The sequence below is a fragment of the Platichthys flesus genome, chromosome 22 (genome assembly GCF_949316205.1).
Source record: "Platichthys flesus chromosome 22, fPlaFle2.1, whole genome shotgun sequence".
In the NCBI taxonomy this organism is placed as follows: domain Eukaryota; kingdom Metazoa; phylum Chordata; class Actinopteri; order Pleuronectiformes; family Pleuronectidae; genus Platichthys; species Platichthys flesus.
The window spans coordinates 7,859,024-7,872,524 of NC_084966.1; the positions used below are offsets into that span (position 1 = coordinate 7,859,024).

Here is a 13,501-nt window from a genome sequence, read left to right on the forward strand (position 1 = left end):
TCAAGTGCAACCATTTTCAATGTAAACATTAAATTAAGTGCAACCACCTGCTACTTCTGCTCTTGTTTTCAACATAAAAAGAGTACAATAGTAATACCAAAAATAAAGTGCCACCAACATTCTTCAGGTTGAATTAACAGTGGGTTTACCTGCTACTTCTGCTGTTGCAGAGGTTTTCAACATAGAGTACAATAAAAATGTGCAACAAACTTATTTTCAGGTTAAATGAGCAGTGGTTGAACCTGCTACTACTCTGATTTTAATAAACAAACAGCAGTGCACTAATATTTAACAAAATATCAGGTGTAACCAACTACTCTTCAGGTTAAATGAGCAGTGGTTGAACCTGCTACTGATCTGATTTGAATAAACTAACAGCAGTGCACTAATATTTAACAAAAGATCAGGTGTAACCAACTACTCTTCAATGACTCTACAGATTTTTTTCAAAACGCACAGAGAAGTGTTCTGCGACCAGATCCACATGATCTGGTCGCAGAACACTTCTCTGTGCATTTACTATATCCCCAGCAGTACTAAATACCGTTTAGCAAGTGTTGAAAGTAGTGGTAGCTCTTTCTTCTGTGATCTCCACCACTTCATGGCATTTTCAGGCCTGAGGTTTCTGCAGAGCTGGAGTTACCTTCTGCTGCTGCAGCGGTAATGCTGCTGGAGGTGCCTGGACTGTCAGCGTTTTGTTTAATCCCATGGCGCCTTAGTAGATGGCTGGAAAGATTCGTCATGTTTCTGTGTTTTTTTATTTGGTTTCTCCATAGTCTACAACAGCGACTTATTTAGAACACCTCCGTGTACGCAAAAGCCAAAATGTTTCCACACACTGGATCGATAAGTTGGCTTGTAAATTTCTTGCTCGCCGTCTCCTCCGCCATCCGGCATGCTGTGTTTTGTTGTTGTTCTGAGTTTCGCGTGGCTGCCGGTGCGTACCGATGACTGCAGTGGTATATGTCGTCCGGAATGCCGATTTGCTGAGCACAGATCGATTCAGTTGGATCGCAGGAATATAAATCGATTAATCGATTTATTGGATGAATCGTTACAGCCCTAGAAATCAAGCATTAAAGTGTACGTGAAAACTTACGGATTTCCACACAATTCTGCACACAGTATACAAGCCCTGGCATAGCAACCCAATTAAAGCACGGCCACTATTTGAGCCTAACAAATTAAATGGCTGAACTTCAGAGACAGGTCGCCTATTCAACTTATGGAAAACACTGCAATTTTATCGAAAAAGCAGTAAGATAATTACTTTCCCTCTGGTGTAGACATATAAATACATATACATAAACTGTGTGTAAAACACATGCCCCGTGTGAGGCTCGAACTCACGACCTTCAGATTATGAGACTGACGCGCTGCCTACTGCGCCAACGAGGCACAACATATGTCAAAAATATTGTAAAAAAAATGGAGAATATCTTTCCTTTACAAATAAATGTAGTCTTATATACTGTCAAGTGAATCGATCAAAGCCACAGTAAACATCTGTAATGTTTCAGTCTAACTTGTGATCAGTTTTTGTGTCTGTCGTTTAAGTGTAACGTGTAGGTCAGTATTAGTGAAACAGCAACACTAATCGTTTAGCATTGGCAGTCTGTGGTGGAAACCCTTTCTTCAAACTTTTTGTTTCCACCGTTCTGACGCTAACTGCCTAGTTCACGTTAACAAGCTCTCTTCTCTGATCTCTGCTTCACAGTCCGTTTTACCTGTATGAGTGAGTGGGGGCAGGGCCAGCCCCAGAACTGTGTGTGTTTGTTTACAATTTACATACAGAATGTGGGCCATTTATAGCCCATATCCTCGGATGGATGTTACATTTAGGACATTGTGTGAACAACAACGAATATGTAATCAATCTTATCATTTAATAATTGTCTGTCGGTGGAACACATATGTCAAAAACAGCATGGCAGTATATAAGTAGTATAAAAATGTTTTGAAAGTAACACAATTATATCATTTATCACAATATTTTCTGGGAGAATATATTGTTCAACAAAATTAGTAAACTACAAAGACTACCAGAGAAAAAAAAGTTTGCTCTCCCCGTCGGGGAATTGAACCCCGGTCTCCCGCGTGACAGGCGGGGATACTCACCACTATACTAACGAGGAGCTGTCACTCGCACAAGACTAAAGACTATATATGTGAGGAAAAACAACTATGTGCATTTGTCATACTCAGTTACTGAGGTAGAAACATGACATTCAGGGTATAATTTGCATTGAACCTGTATCAATAGCCAATAATTTATGTGTACTTATTTAATATGACATAAGGGGGTCTTCAGCTGGCCTGCCTCAGGTCTTTGTAGACTGGTGCGGACAGGACTGCCTCCAGATCTAAAAAACTGGTGGTAGATTTCCGCAAGCTCAACCACTTCTCCCCAACACATGTGAACTTCGAGATAGTGACTTCTTATAAGTACCTGGGTGTTCATCTGAACAATATATGGTACTGGACGGATAAATAGGGCCAGAGCCAACTGTATCTGCTCAGAAGGCTGAGGTCTTTGGAGGGCAGGAGGCGCTCCTGAAGACCTTTTATGATTCTGTTGTGGCATTGGCCATCTTCTTTTGAATATTAAGGTGGGGCAGCAGCAGTGGGATACCTGGGATAACCCTTGAATTAGTGGAGGTGGTGGGACAGAGGAGGATGATGGTGTCATCTCTGATGGACACCCCCTGGAGGAAACTATCACAGCAATTGGCAGCTCCTTCAATGACACACTGACCCACGCTTACACTGTGTGCACAATTATTAGGCAAGTTGTTTTTTTGAGGATGCATTTTAATATTGAACAACAACGGCGCTCTCAGATTTTGAGTCCATCTTAAACTCCAAAAGGTCCAACTAGCTCATCTTTAATAATACCTAGGGGTTGCAAAGGGGCGGAAAATTTCCGGAAATTTCCCAGAAACTTTCCATGGGAAATTAAGCTCTGGAATTTTGGAGAAGAGAAACAAACTACGCAAATTAAACGCTGAGCAATAAAAACATCATTCAAATCTCCATTTTAAAGATGTATTGAATGCAGCACTATGGAGGACCATACATGACTTAAGTAAAAATAAATAAATAAATAAATGTATAAATAAATACAGAAATAAATAAATGAATAAATAAAAATGGAAATAAATAAATAAATACAGAAATAAATAAATAAATATGTTAATACCAAGAGAAATGTCGAAATAAATGTCTTAAATATATTTGCACATTTATTTATTCCCTGATACATTTCCTTTTCATTTGCAGTGTCCTTATGCTAATGAGAAAGGCGGGCCTAACCGCAGTCTCATGCAGGATTGGTCACAGGAGTGTAATGCTCCAGCCCTACTACTTCTGCCTTTCAATGCTGGTGTCCAGTAGCAGTTTGCAGCGTTGAGCCAGTTCACACTTAAAATGAACTAGTTCAAGTTCAGAGGGTTAGTTAAGGTTATTTTTTTATTGGGATGATTTAGGTGTCAGTAGTCTTGACTGTGAGCGTCACGTCTCGTGTTGTAATGAGCACAAGGAGCGAGCCGAGAGGAGGAGGAGGAAACAGAAACTCCAGCTCGTTACAAACCACCTGCAGCCTGTGCTCTGATCATGAAGCCGCTGATCTCTGAGCAGATGTGACCAGAGAAGCTCTGTGTTTTCACTGTTTCCACTGTTCCACAGAGTCACTAACTGGCTGTTTCACGGTGAAGAGCTCAAGTCTCAGTCACTGCCCGTGTCTCTGAGCGATTGTCTGGCGGAGCGCAGGGGCTGTGTGTGTGTGTGTAGCTCAGTTGACCAATCCTGCTCGAGACTGAGGTTAGGCCCGCCTTTCTCATTAGCATAAGGACACTGAAATCAAAAAATAAAAGTTGGAATAAATGTGGAAATAAATAAATAAATGTGGAAATAAATGCAGAGTTAAATAAATCAATGTCTTAAACTTATTTCACAGTTTCACTGTGCATTTCTCCATCACATGCACAGATAATTCCCTCATTCCTGCTGTAGTGTACAGGATGAGTCAGGTAAGTTTCGATGATATTACTGGGGGAAATATATAAGCATGCTGATTGAGGATAGTTCATCTGTTCATCTAGCCTATTTCTATTCATTCATCCATCAATTGTAAAATATAAAACTATTTGTATCTCTGGCTTTGCATTAGTGTTTTTTACAAGCTTTTTTCTCATCTTATTCTACATAACAATGCCACGTGCACTTTCTCATGTGTTGAGACATGTCACCCCAGCCAATGTAGAAGGAAAGGCTGTGTACAATTGCAAATACTGTGCAAAGACCTATGTTAAGAATTCCACAAAGACGCAGAAGCATATAGTCAAGTGCCCAAAGTTTATTCAAGGCACAAATCAGCCTATCACAAAACAAAATGTTTATATTTATGTCTTTATATGACAAGATAAATACAGTTAGTATAAATTACCCACAACATTCCAGTTTACTCCAGTTAATTCCCATTGAAAGTTTCCAACTTTGAATATTCCCGGAATTTTGCAACCCTAATAATACCAGCCCATACCAGTACCCACTCTCATCTCATCAGTCCATAAAACCTTTGAAAAATCTGTCTTCAGATAATTCTTTCCACTTATGTGACTTGTTAAGCGGTGGTTGGGTTTCAGCCTTCCTTACCTTGGCCATGTCTCTGAGCAGTGAACACCTTGTACTTCTGGGCACTCCATGTAGGTTGCAGTTCTTGAATCTGACAGCACTGGAGGATAATGGGTTCCTGGTAGCTTCACGTTTGATTCTTATTTTTTTTGTCAACACGTTTCTTGCAACAAAACGTTTGATGGTTCTGTGATCACGCCCCAATATCTAAGCAATTTCAAGAGTGTTGCATCCCTCTGAAATACTTTTTACAATATTGTACTTTTCAGGATCAGTTAAATCTCTTTTTTGCTCCATTTTGCTCCAGGAAAAGAAGCTGCTTAATAATGATGCACACCTTGATACAGGGTGTTGATCTCCTTAAGCCACACCCTCCCTCATTACACAAATACACATCACCTGATATGCTTAAATCCAATAGGCATTCAAGTTTATACAGCTTGGAGTTGGAAAATATGCTTACAAATTATGAGATGGTCAAAATACGCACTTGCCTAATAATTGTGGACACCAGTAGTGTCTGAAAGAGAGGTATCGAAGGTCGTTCCATCCTGCAGCAGTAACACTGTATAATAAGCTTAACCACAGTAGAACTCTGGTGCACTTACACAATATGTACTGATGTCTTTTTTTGACTGTCTATTTTTAACATCTCTTCAGCATGATTCAATTTTATTCCCAAAGAGGGGTTTAAGCAGAAAGGATATGAGCTGAGGAGTGCTAATCATCATTGGCAATCTATAATTCCACATTGTCACTTCCTACTGATTCTTACCAACCTCTTCCAAGACGCCCTGAGTAGTGATGATAAATACATCTACGTAAACAGTATGTGTAAAACACATGCCCCGTGTGAGGCTCGAACTCACGACCTTCAGATTATGAGACTGACGCGCTGCCTACTGCGCCAACGAGGCCTTAGAAATGCACCTGTTTCCGAATTGTTCATTCACTGCAGAATTACCACCGCCACTGTTTTAGGTTTGGGGCGGTCATACATTGTCTGCTCAGTATACTTATACCATATCATTTTGTTGCCCTGCCACATGTCCTCCCTAATCTCTCTTAGTGACCTGCACTCAATTTATTAGGACCTATGATCTGTGCTGCGTTTGCCAACTTTGTTCTACGTGACAAAAACTCTCACTTCACTGTTTTGACAGCGTTGAATATTACACAGTACAAAGAATAAATCTTCAGAAGTGTATAGTATAAGAGTATAAGAATAAAAACAGAAGTATATAAGTCTATTTATGTGCCAACGCCCAGAAGTTCATCCGCTATAAAGAAAAGTGCAGCGTCAACATCTAGGGTGCAGAGACCAGACAGTAGATCAAAGGCCAGAGACGATCAAACCCCATGTCTACTGCGCAGTCCTTAAATTCAGGTGTAGATTGCAGATTGTGTCAGTTATTGTTACAGACAATGTCCAGAGGTAAGAGGGCATTGTTTTTTCATACCAATGGAAAAGGAGATATATATCAGAAGCCTGTAAAATTATGTTTTGTACCAGAAAAGGGAAAGTTGCATTGGCCGGGAATCGAACCCGGGCCTCCCGCGTGGCAGGCGAGAATTCTACCACTGAACCACCAATGCATATTCTTGCCTTTTTTTCCTCCGATTTTCACGAACTGGGACTTTTTACAATACATGTCTGTAATGCTTCAGATCAGAGTGGACAGAACTCTCATGTTGTTGTAATCAGAGACACAATGCTCTACACACTGTTCAGATACGACTGTGTCTACTCTCACAAGGACAACGTCATCCTGCAATTTCCTGAAGACACCACAGTCATTGGATTTATTACTGGCGGCAGGCACGTGCACAGACATTTTATAATTATAAATAAATAATGGCTGCTCTGGACCAGGTAGGGTTTTACTAGTTGATGGCCTTATACAAGATAAAAGAGAGCTGCTACCCTGAGCTGCTTGCTGGAGTTTCCTGTCCTTCTGCTTTTGGAGTCTCTCTATTCTTGGCATTATGCTGCAAATTTTGTAAATGAGATAAAATAATGTTGTGCATAATAATCAAGAGTGACTCACATAATCTCTTTAAAGCTGACAACACAGTACACACACATTTTAGTTTTTCTGTTTCCTGACAGAGTTGAAGCATAATCAGCATTACACTAATAAAATACGTCATCAAATGGCGCAGACGCGAGTGGCCGCCTATCTACGTAGCTCTGTTGTCTCTCTTTATATCCTATGGATACACATACGGATCGACCGCAATAGGTGAGTCAGGACTTGGTTTACACGAGGGATCAGCTGCTGGCGCTGCGGAGAGTGAATCATGCCGGTGCAATTCACCCCATACCGGAGGAGCTGGTGAGGCGCTACCGGGGATGCAGAGCTGGCACATTGGTGAAGGCGAGGCGCCTGCAGAAGCGGTGGAGGTTCAAACCGGCTATTCCTTCGTGTGTGATGGGAAATGTAAACTCGCTGGCCAACAAAACAGACGAACTGGCAGCGTTGGTGCTGAACGTGAAGCTGTACAGAGAGTGCAGCTTGCTGTGCCTCACGGAGACCTGGCTAACCAGCAACATCCCGGACACCAACGTGGAGCTACCTGGCTTCACTACTGTGAGAGTGGACAGAGACCTTAAGCTAAGTTGCTAACGAAAAGGAGGGGGGCTTGTATTGTATGTTAACACTAGGTGGTGTAACCCTGGGCATGTGACTGTAAAAGTGACTGTTGTCTGTTGTCCGGACATCGAAGTGTTAGCTGTTAGCCTCTGTCCGTATTACATGCCCAGGGAATTCTCCCACGCCATTGTCATGTGTGTTTACATCCCTCCAAAAGCTACGGCCGATATCTCCTGTGACAAAATTTATTCTGTTATTTCTGGGCTACATACTAAACATCCAGAGGCCTTCATTATAATTTCGGGGGAGTTCAATCATGTAACTCTTGATTCAACTTTGCCTGCTTTTCACCTGTTTGTGTCTTGTCCCACCAGGAAGAACAGGACAATCGACCTGATATATGCTAATGTGAAGAACGCATAATGCTCTGCTATTGTGGGATGTATCAGAGATGGCCAGGAGGGGGAGTACAGAAGCCAGGTGGATAACTTTGTGCAGTGGTGTACACTTAACAACCTGCAGCTGAACACCACTAAGACCAAGGAGATGGTGGTAGACTTTAGGAGGTCTCAGCCTCCTCTGCTCCCCGTCTCTATCGAGGGGGTCAGTGTGGAGGTGATCAATACCTTCAAATATTTAGGAGACCATAGGGACAATAAACTGGACTGGTCAGCAAATGTGGACGCAATCTACAAGAAGGGTCAGAGCCGGCTCTACTTCCTGAGGAGGTTGAGGTAGTTCAACAGCTGCAACAAACTCCTGCGCATGTTCTACCAGTCTGTTGTTGCCAGCGTCCTGTTTTATGCTGTTGTGTGCTGGGGAGGCAGTATAAAGAAGAGGGATGCAGGGCGACTGGATAGGCTGGTGAGGAAGGCGGGAGCTGTCGTTGGCTCTGAACTGGACTGCCTAAAAAACAGTGGCAGAGAGCAGGACCCTGAGTAGGTTGCGGTCTATCTTGGACAATGAGCACCACCCACTTCACAAAACTCTCATAGGTCACAGGAGCGTTTTCAGTGGCAGACTCCTGTCATTGTCATGCTCATCGGAAAGGCTGAGGAGGTCCTTTGTCCCCAGGACTATTCGGCTTCATAACTCCACACAGAAGTCGACCATATTCGTGATACCTATTGCACTTCTGTCCGTTCTGGGAGAGGGATCCCTCACATGTGGCTCTCTCTGAGGTTTCTCTGTATTTTTACCCTGTTAAAGGGTTTTTTCGTAGTTTTTCCTTACTCTTGTTGAGGGTTAAGGACAGAGGGTGTCAAGCCTGTTGTAGCCCATTAGAAGAATTGTAACTTGTGAATATGGGCTATACAGGCAAAATTTGATTGATTGATTGATATTCCTATATATTTATATATATATATATATTTCTGCTGTTTTTATAATATAAATACAGTTTATATTTTGTTGTACTATCCACTCCAGCAGCACAAAATCACGTTGATACTGGACACTGACACAATCACATTATTGCATTCCATACCTGTATCTGTATATATGCTCTCCGTATGTGATTTATGTATATATGTCAGTGATGTGTTAAAGTGTACAAGCTACTGGATGATCTGAATTTCCCTCGGGATTAATAAAGGTATCTATCTATCTATCTATTTACCTCACCAGACTGTCATGTAGCTCAACTTAAGACCTACTTTTCACTTCAAAAATAATTGACAACTAGTGAACTTGTCTAATTTGTAGAACAGTAAAACTGCCTTTAAGTTCTATGGCTGCCTGCCTGCCTGTCTACCTGTCTACCTGTCTGTCTATCTGTCTGTCTGTCTGCCTGTATCTAGCTCCCTCTCTCACTCTTCATTAAACATAACAAAGGTCAGTAAACAGCTGGACAAGGCTTTGAAATCACGGATTTCTTGAGTTTTTTGTTTGTTTATTTTTTAGGAAACGTCGGACCAGTTGCGACGTAATGTTTTCAGCAGCGCTAATGTTGTGGTTGATTTATCAGCAAACAACGTCAGAGGATTGCGCAAAAAAAACATCATTACCTGTTTGTTTGATGCTGCTGGTCAGAGAAGAAGTGGCTGCAGCTGCTTGGCAAAACACATTTGGGGGGAATTTATGACAGAGAGAGTAATTTGTATTCCCTAAATATTGATGAATGTAGATAAAATTGGGCTCCAGCAGAAGGGGCACTTTTCTCATCCAGGGCAAAAGGGCCAGTGCTTGAGCAACACTAGGGGTCTATCTGTGCACTTGCCTGACTGGCGGGCGTGGAGACACACCATATAGGCGCGAGGTGGCAAGTCTGGTGACATGGTGTGAAGAGAACAAACTCACCCTCAACACGGACAAGTGCAAGGAAATAATTGTGCACATAAGAAAGGAGAGGAGAACTCACTGTTCATCCGTGGGCTTGAGGTGGAGAGTGAGCAGCTTCAAATTTCTGCGAGACAACATCAGTGATGAACTCGCCTGGACACTAACCCCCCCAAGCTGGTCAAGAAAGCACAACAGCGGCTGTAATTCCTGGGGAGGCTGTGGAAATTCGGCATGTCCCTAAAGATGCTCAGCAACTTCTACAGCTGCATGATTGAGATCATCTTGACAGGCTGCATCACCGTGTGGTATGGAAGCACCACTGCAATGGACTGAAAGCACCTGCAGAGTTTGGTAAAGACCGCTGAGAGGATCAGCAGGACATCTCTACCCTCTCTGCAGGACATCTAACGCTACAGAGTCCATAGCAGAGCCTGCTCCATTGTTTAGTACTTCACCCATCCTCAGCCTTAATTAGCGGTCTAAATCCGGCGACAACCAGCTCTACATAAGCACTCATCCATCTGTTCAGCTGCCCCCTAGTCACTTGTCAATTGCCTGCTAAACATTAAAATTTCACACTTCTAAAATTCCATTATTAGAAGTGTGAAATGCAGGACATCCAGACTAAGGAACATTCTTATCCAACTGCCATCAGACACACTGTGTATTTATTTTTTATGGTTAAAGCACGGTATTTGCAGCAGGTGGCAAGGTTAACATTTTGTAGTTAAGGACTGTATGTATGAAAATGCCATACTATGAATTTTGCACTTCAAAGACATGTTTATGGCTTAAAAATGACCAACTGAAAAAAAGTACCTTCTCCCCGTCGGGGAATTGAACCCCGGTCTCCCGCGTGACAGGCGGGGATACTCACCACTATACTAACGAGGAGATGTTTCTAGCTCTTGGTAAATGCTTTTATAAATGAAGTTTGCTGACAGAAACAGGCACATACAACCAATCCCTGGTTCACAGCACAACTCAGATCTTTGTCAGGAGGTGGACTACAGGAGATTGGACAGGATCCTGTAAAACCAGGCCTGCAACACACTGCTAGAGGAGGTCAAAGTAGCAAAGAGAAACTAGAGTGAACAAATTGTGAAACAGGTTTTCAACCAACTTCCCTGCGCCTGCAGGACATTACTAGCTAGATAGAACAAACCCCTCCACGCTGAAGAGAACTGTCAACTGGCTGGCTGACGACCTGAATGTGTTATACTGCAAATACATAATACATAGATGTATTATAAACATTAATCCAAAAATGTTGTACACTCCCCGTCGGGGAATTGAACCCCGGTCTCCCGCGTGACAGGCGGGGATACTCACCACTATACTAACGAGGAGGAGATATACAGACCCCCGACCATACCAAATTTATTCGTTCAGGAACTATAAAAGAACTGTTTGAGGCATGAAATTCATGTTATGTGCGTTGAATTTCTGTACTCTAGTTCCAGTAGCCTTGGATGTTTGGTGTTTTTATTGTTTTTTACATCTCTGGAACAAACGTAAACAAAAGAAATTTCCTTGATCAGGCGACTGCCCCTCCCCCACCTTACTATCCTTAAGCCCTCCTAAGACCCTCTTCCTTGCCTCGAATGCTGACAGGAATGTCTTTATTTCCGCACTGTGGGACAAAAAAGGATAATCTTAACTGATCCTATTGCACAAAAATGCATGTTTATCAAAAAAAAGTAAAAGTTAGTTGCATTGGCCGGGAATCGAACCCGGGCCTCCCGCGTGGCAGGCGAGAATTCTACCACTGAACCACCAATGCTCACTTGATACATCCTTTTCCTTTTCTCCAATTGAAGGACTTATTTCAAGCCTGTGTTCACAAGGCTAAATTCAATCAAATGTGGGTCCACAATTTATCTTACATATCATTTTCACTAGCTTTATTCTGTTGGTTGACGATGGCGCAGAGGAAGGCTGCAGTGTCTCAAGCTCCCCCACAGCTCTGAGGTCTCATTATAACCGTTGCATAAGCACAAAACAGAGCCTGAAACGTGCGTACGCCGGTTCTCTGTGGAAGAACATACATGACTTAAGTATAAATTAATTAATAAACAAATAAACAAATGCATAAATAAATAAGGAAACAAATACAGAAATGTATAAATAAATATCTTAAATATATATTTCCATATTTATTTATATATTTCTGTATTCATATGCTATGAGATTGTTCAGCGCTGAGCCAGTTCACGCTTAAAATGAACTAGTTCAAGTTCAGAGGGTTGGTTAAGTTTTTTTTTTATTGGGATGATTTAGGTGTCAGTAGTCCTGACTGTAAGCGTCACGTCTCGTGTTCTACTGAGCACAATGAGCGAGCCGAGAGGAGAAGGAGGAAACAGAACTCCAGCTCGGTACAAACCACCTGCAGCTTCTGCTCTGATCATGAAGCCGCTGATCTCTGAGCAGATGTGACCAGAGAAACTCTGTGTTCCACTGTTCTACAAAGTCACTAACTGGCTCTTTCACGGTGAAGAGCTCAAGTCTCAGTCACTGCCTGTGTCTCTGAGCGAGAGTGTGGCGCAGCGCAGGGGCTGTGTGTGTGTGTGTATAGCTCAGTTGACCAATCCTGCTCGAGAATGAGGTTAGAGCCACCTTTCTCATTAGCATAAGGACACTGAAATCGAAAAATAAAAGTTGGAATAAATGTGGAAATAAATGTGGAAATAAATGCAGAATTAAATGAATCAATGTCTTAAACTTATTTCCACGTTTATTTATTTATTTCCACTTTTATTCCAACTTTTATTTATTCTGTGATATATTTAATTTTCATTTTCAGTGTCCTTATGCTAATGAGAAAGGCGGGCCTAACCTCAGTCTCGAGCAGGATTGGTCAACTGAGCTACACACACACGCTGTGTGTGTAGCAAAGTAATACAGAGGGAAGAGTAATTTATGTATTTTATTCCTCAGTCATAATTTTATTGCAGAAATGACTGATATCTCATGCATAAAAAAAAAATAACTTACTGCTCTATTCCATTTAGAAATAAAGGCCAATAATCTGCCCTATAGATGTTGAATGCATTCTGTAGTGAGAACACATTCAAACAGGCTAATTAATGGAGGTAAAAACGTTATATCCTACACCTCCATGAGAGGGGGGAGGGGTAAAAGGGGGTGGGGTAAGATGGGGGCGGGGTGAGAGGGGTGCGGGGCCCTCAAAACGGGTCAATCTGAGGAGGGCTGTTTTAGACAGAGTAAAAAGGTGCTGTTTTAAATTATCCTTGTGGTATTTTTACCAAAAAATGTTACAGACATTTCATTAAGACCCCAAGGAACCATATCAACTGTGGTGAAATGGGCATAATATGTCCCCTTTAAGACATTTCTTTTGGTATTAACATATTTATTTATTTATTTATTTCCTTTTTTATTTATTTATTTATTTCTGTATTTATTTATACATTTATTTATTTATTTTTACTTAAGTCATGTATGGTCCTCCATACTATTGTGCTTATGACAATAAACTCTTGAATCATTTATGTCTGGTTCATTCTAGAGTTTGAGACAGGTATTTAAACACACCAAACCATTGGAAAAAAAGGCATTGACTCCCCGTCGGGGAATTGAACCCCGGTCTCCCGCGTGATCTCTGAGTCAAAATAAATGTCTTGAATATATTTGCACATTTATTTATTCCCTGATACATTTCCTTTTCATTTGCAGTGGCCTTATGCTAATGAGAAAGGCGGGCCTAACCGCAGTCTCATGCAGGATTGGTCACAGGAGTGTAATGATCCAGCCCTACTACTTCTGCCTCTCAATGCTGACTGCTGTCCAGTAGCTGTTTGCAGCGTTGAGCCAGTTCACACTTAAAATGAACTAGTTCAAGTTCAGAGGGTTAGTTAAGGTTATTTTTTATTGGGATGATTTAGGTGTCAGTAGTCCTGACTGTGAGCGTCACGTCTCGTGTTGTACTGAGCACAACGAGCGGGCCGAGAGGAGAAGGAGGAAACAGAAACTCC

General features: G+C 41.8%; 7 non-coding genes across 7 annotated transcripts; all 7 read right to left on the reverse strand.

Moving 5' to 3' along the window:
• Nucleotides 1-1,325: 1,325 nt before the first annotated feature.
• On the reverse strand, nucleotides 1,326-1,398 carry trnam-cau (transfer RNA methionine (anticodon CAU)). Its single transcript has one exon. It is a non-coding gene; the product is annotated as a tRNA-Met (tRNA).
• A 665-nt stretch (nucleotides 1,399-2,063) lies between these two features.
• Nucleotides 2,064-2,135, reverse strand: trnad-guc (transfer RNA aspartic acid (anticodon GUC)). The gene has a single exon. It is a non-coding gene; the product is annotated as a tRNA-Asp (tRNA).
• Nucleotides 2,136-5,476: 3,341 nt separating this feature from the next.
• trnam-cau (transfer RNA methionine (anticodon CAU)) lies at nucleotides 5,477-5,549 on the reverse strand. Its single transcript has one exon. It is a non-coding gene; the product is annotated as a tRNA-Met (tRNA).
• Nucleotides 5,550-6,157: 608 nt separating this feature from the next.
• On the reverse strand, nucleotides 6,158-6,228 carry trnag-gcc (transfer RNA glycine (anticodon GCC)). The gene has a single exon. It is a non-coding gene; the product is annotated as a tRNA-Gly (tRNA).
• Nucleotides 6,229-10,328: 4,100 nt separating this feature from the next.
• Nucleotides 10,329-10,400, reverse strand: trnad-guc (transfer RNA aspartic acid (anticodon GUC)). The gene has a single exon. It is a non-coding gene; the product is annotated as a tRNA-Asp (tRNA).
• Nucleotides 10,401-10,783: 383 nt separating this feature from the next.
• trnad-guc (transfer RNA aspartic acid (anticodon GUC)) lies at nucleotides 10,784-10,855 on the reverse strand. Its single transcript has one exon. It is a non-coding gene; the product is annotated as a tRNA-Asp (tRNA).
• A 363-nt stretch (nucleotides 10,856-11,218) lies between these two features.
• Nucleotides 11,219-11,289, reverse strand: trnag-gcc (transfer RNA glycine (anticodon GCC)). The gene has a single exon. It is a non-coding gene; the product is annotated as a tRNA-Gly (tRNA).
• Between the last annotated feature and the right edge of the window lie 2,212 nt (nucleotides 11,290-13,501).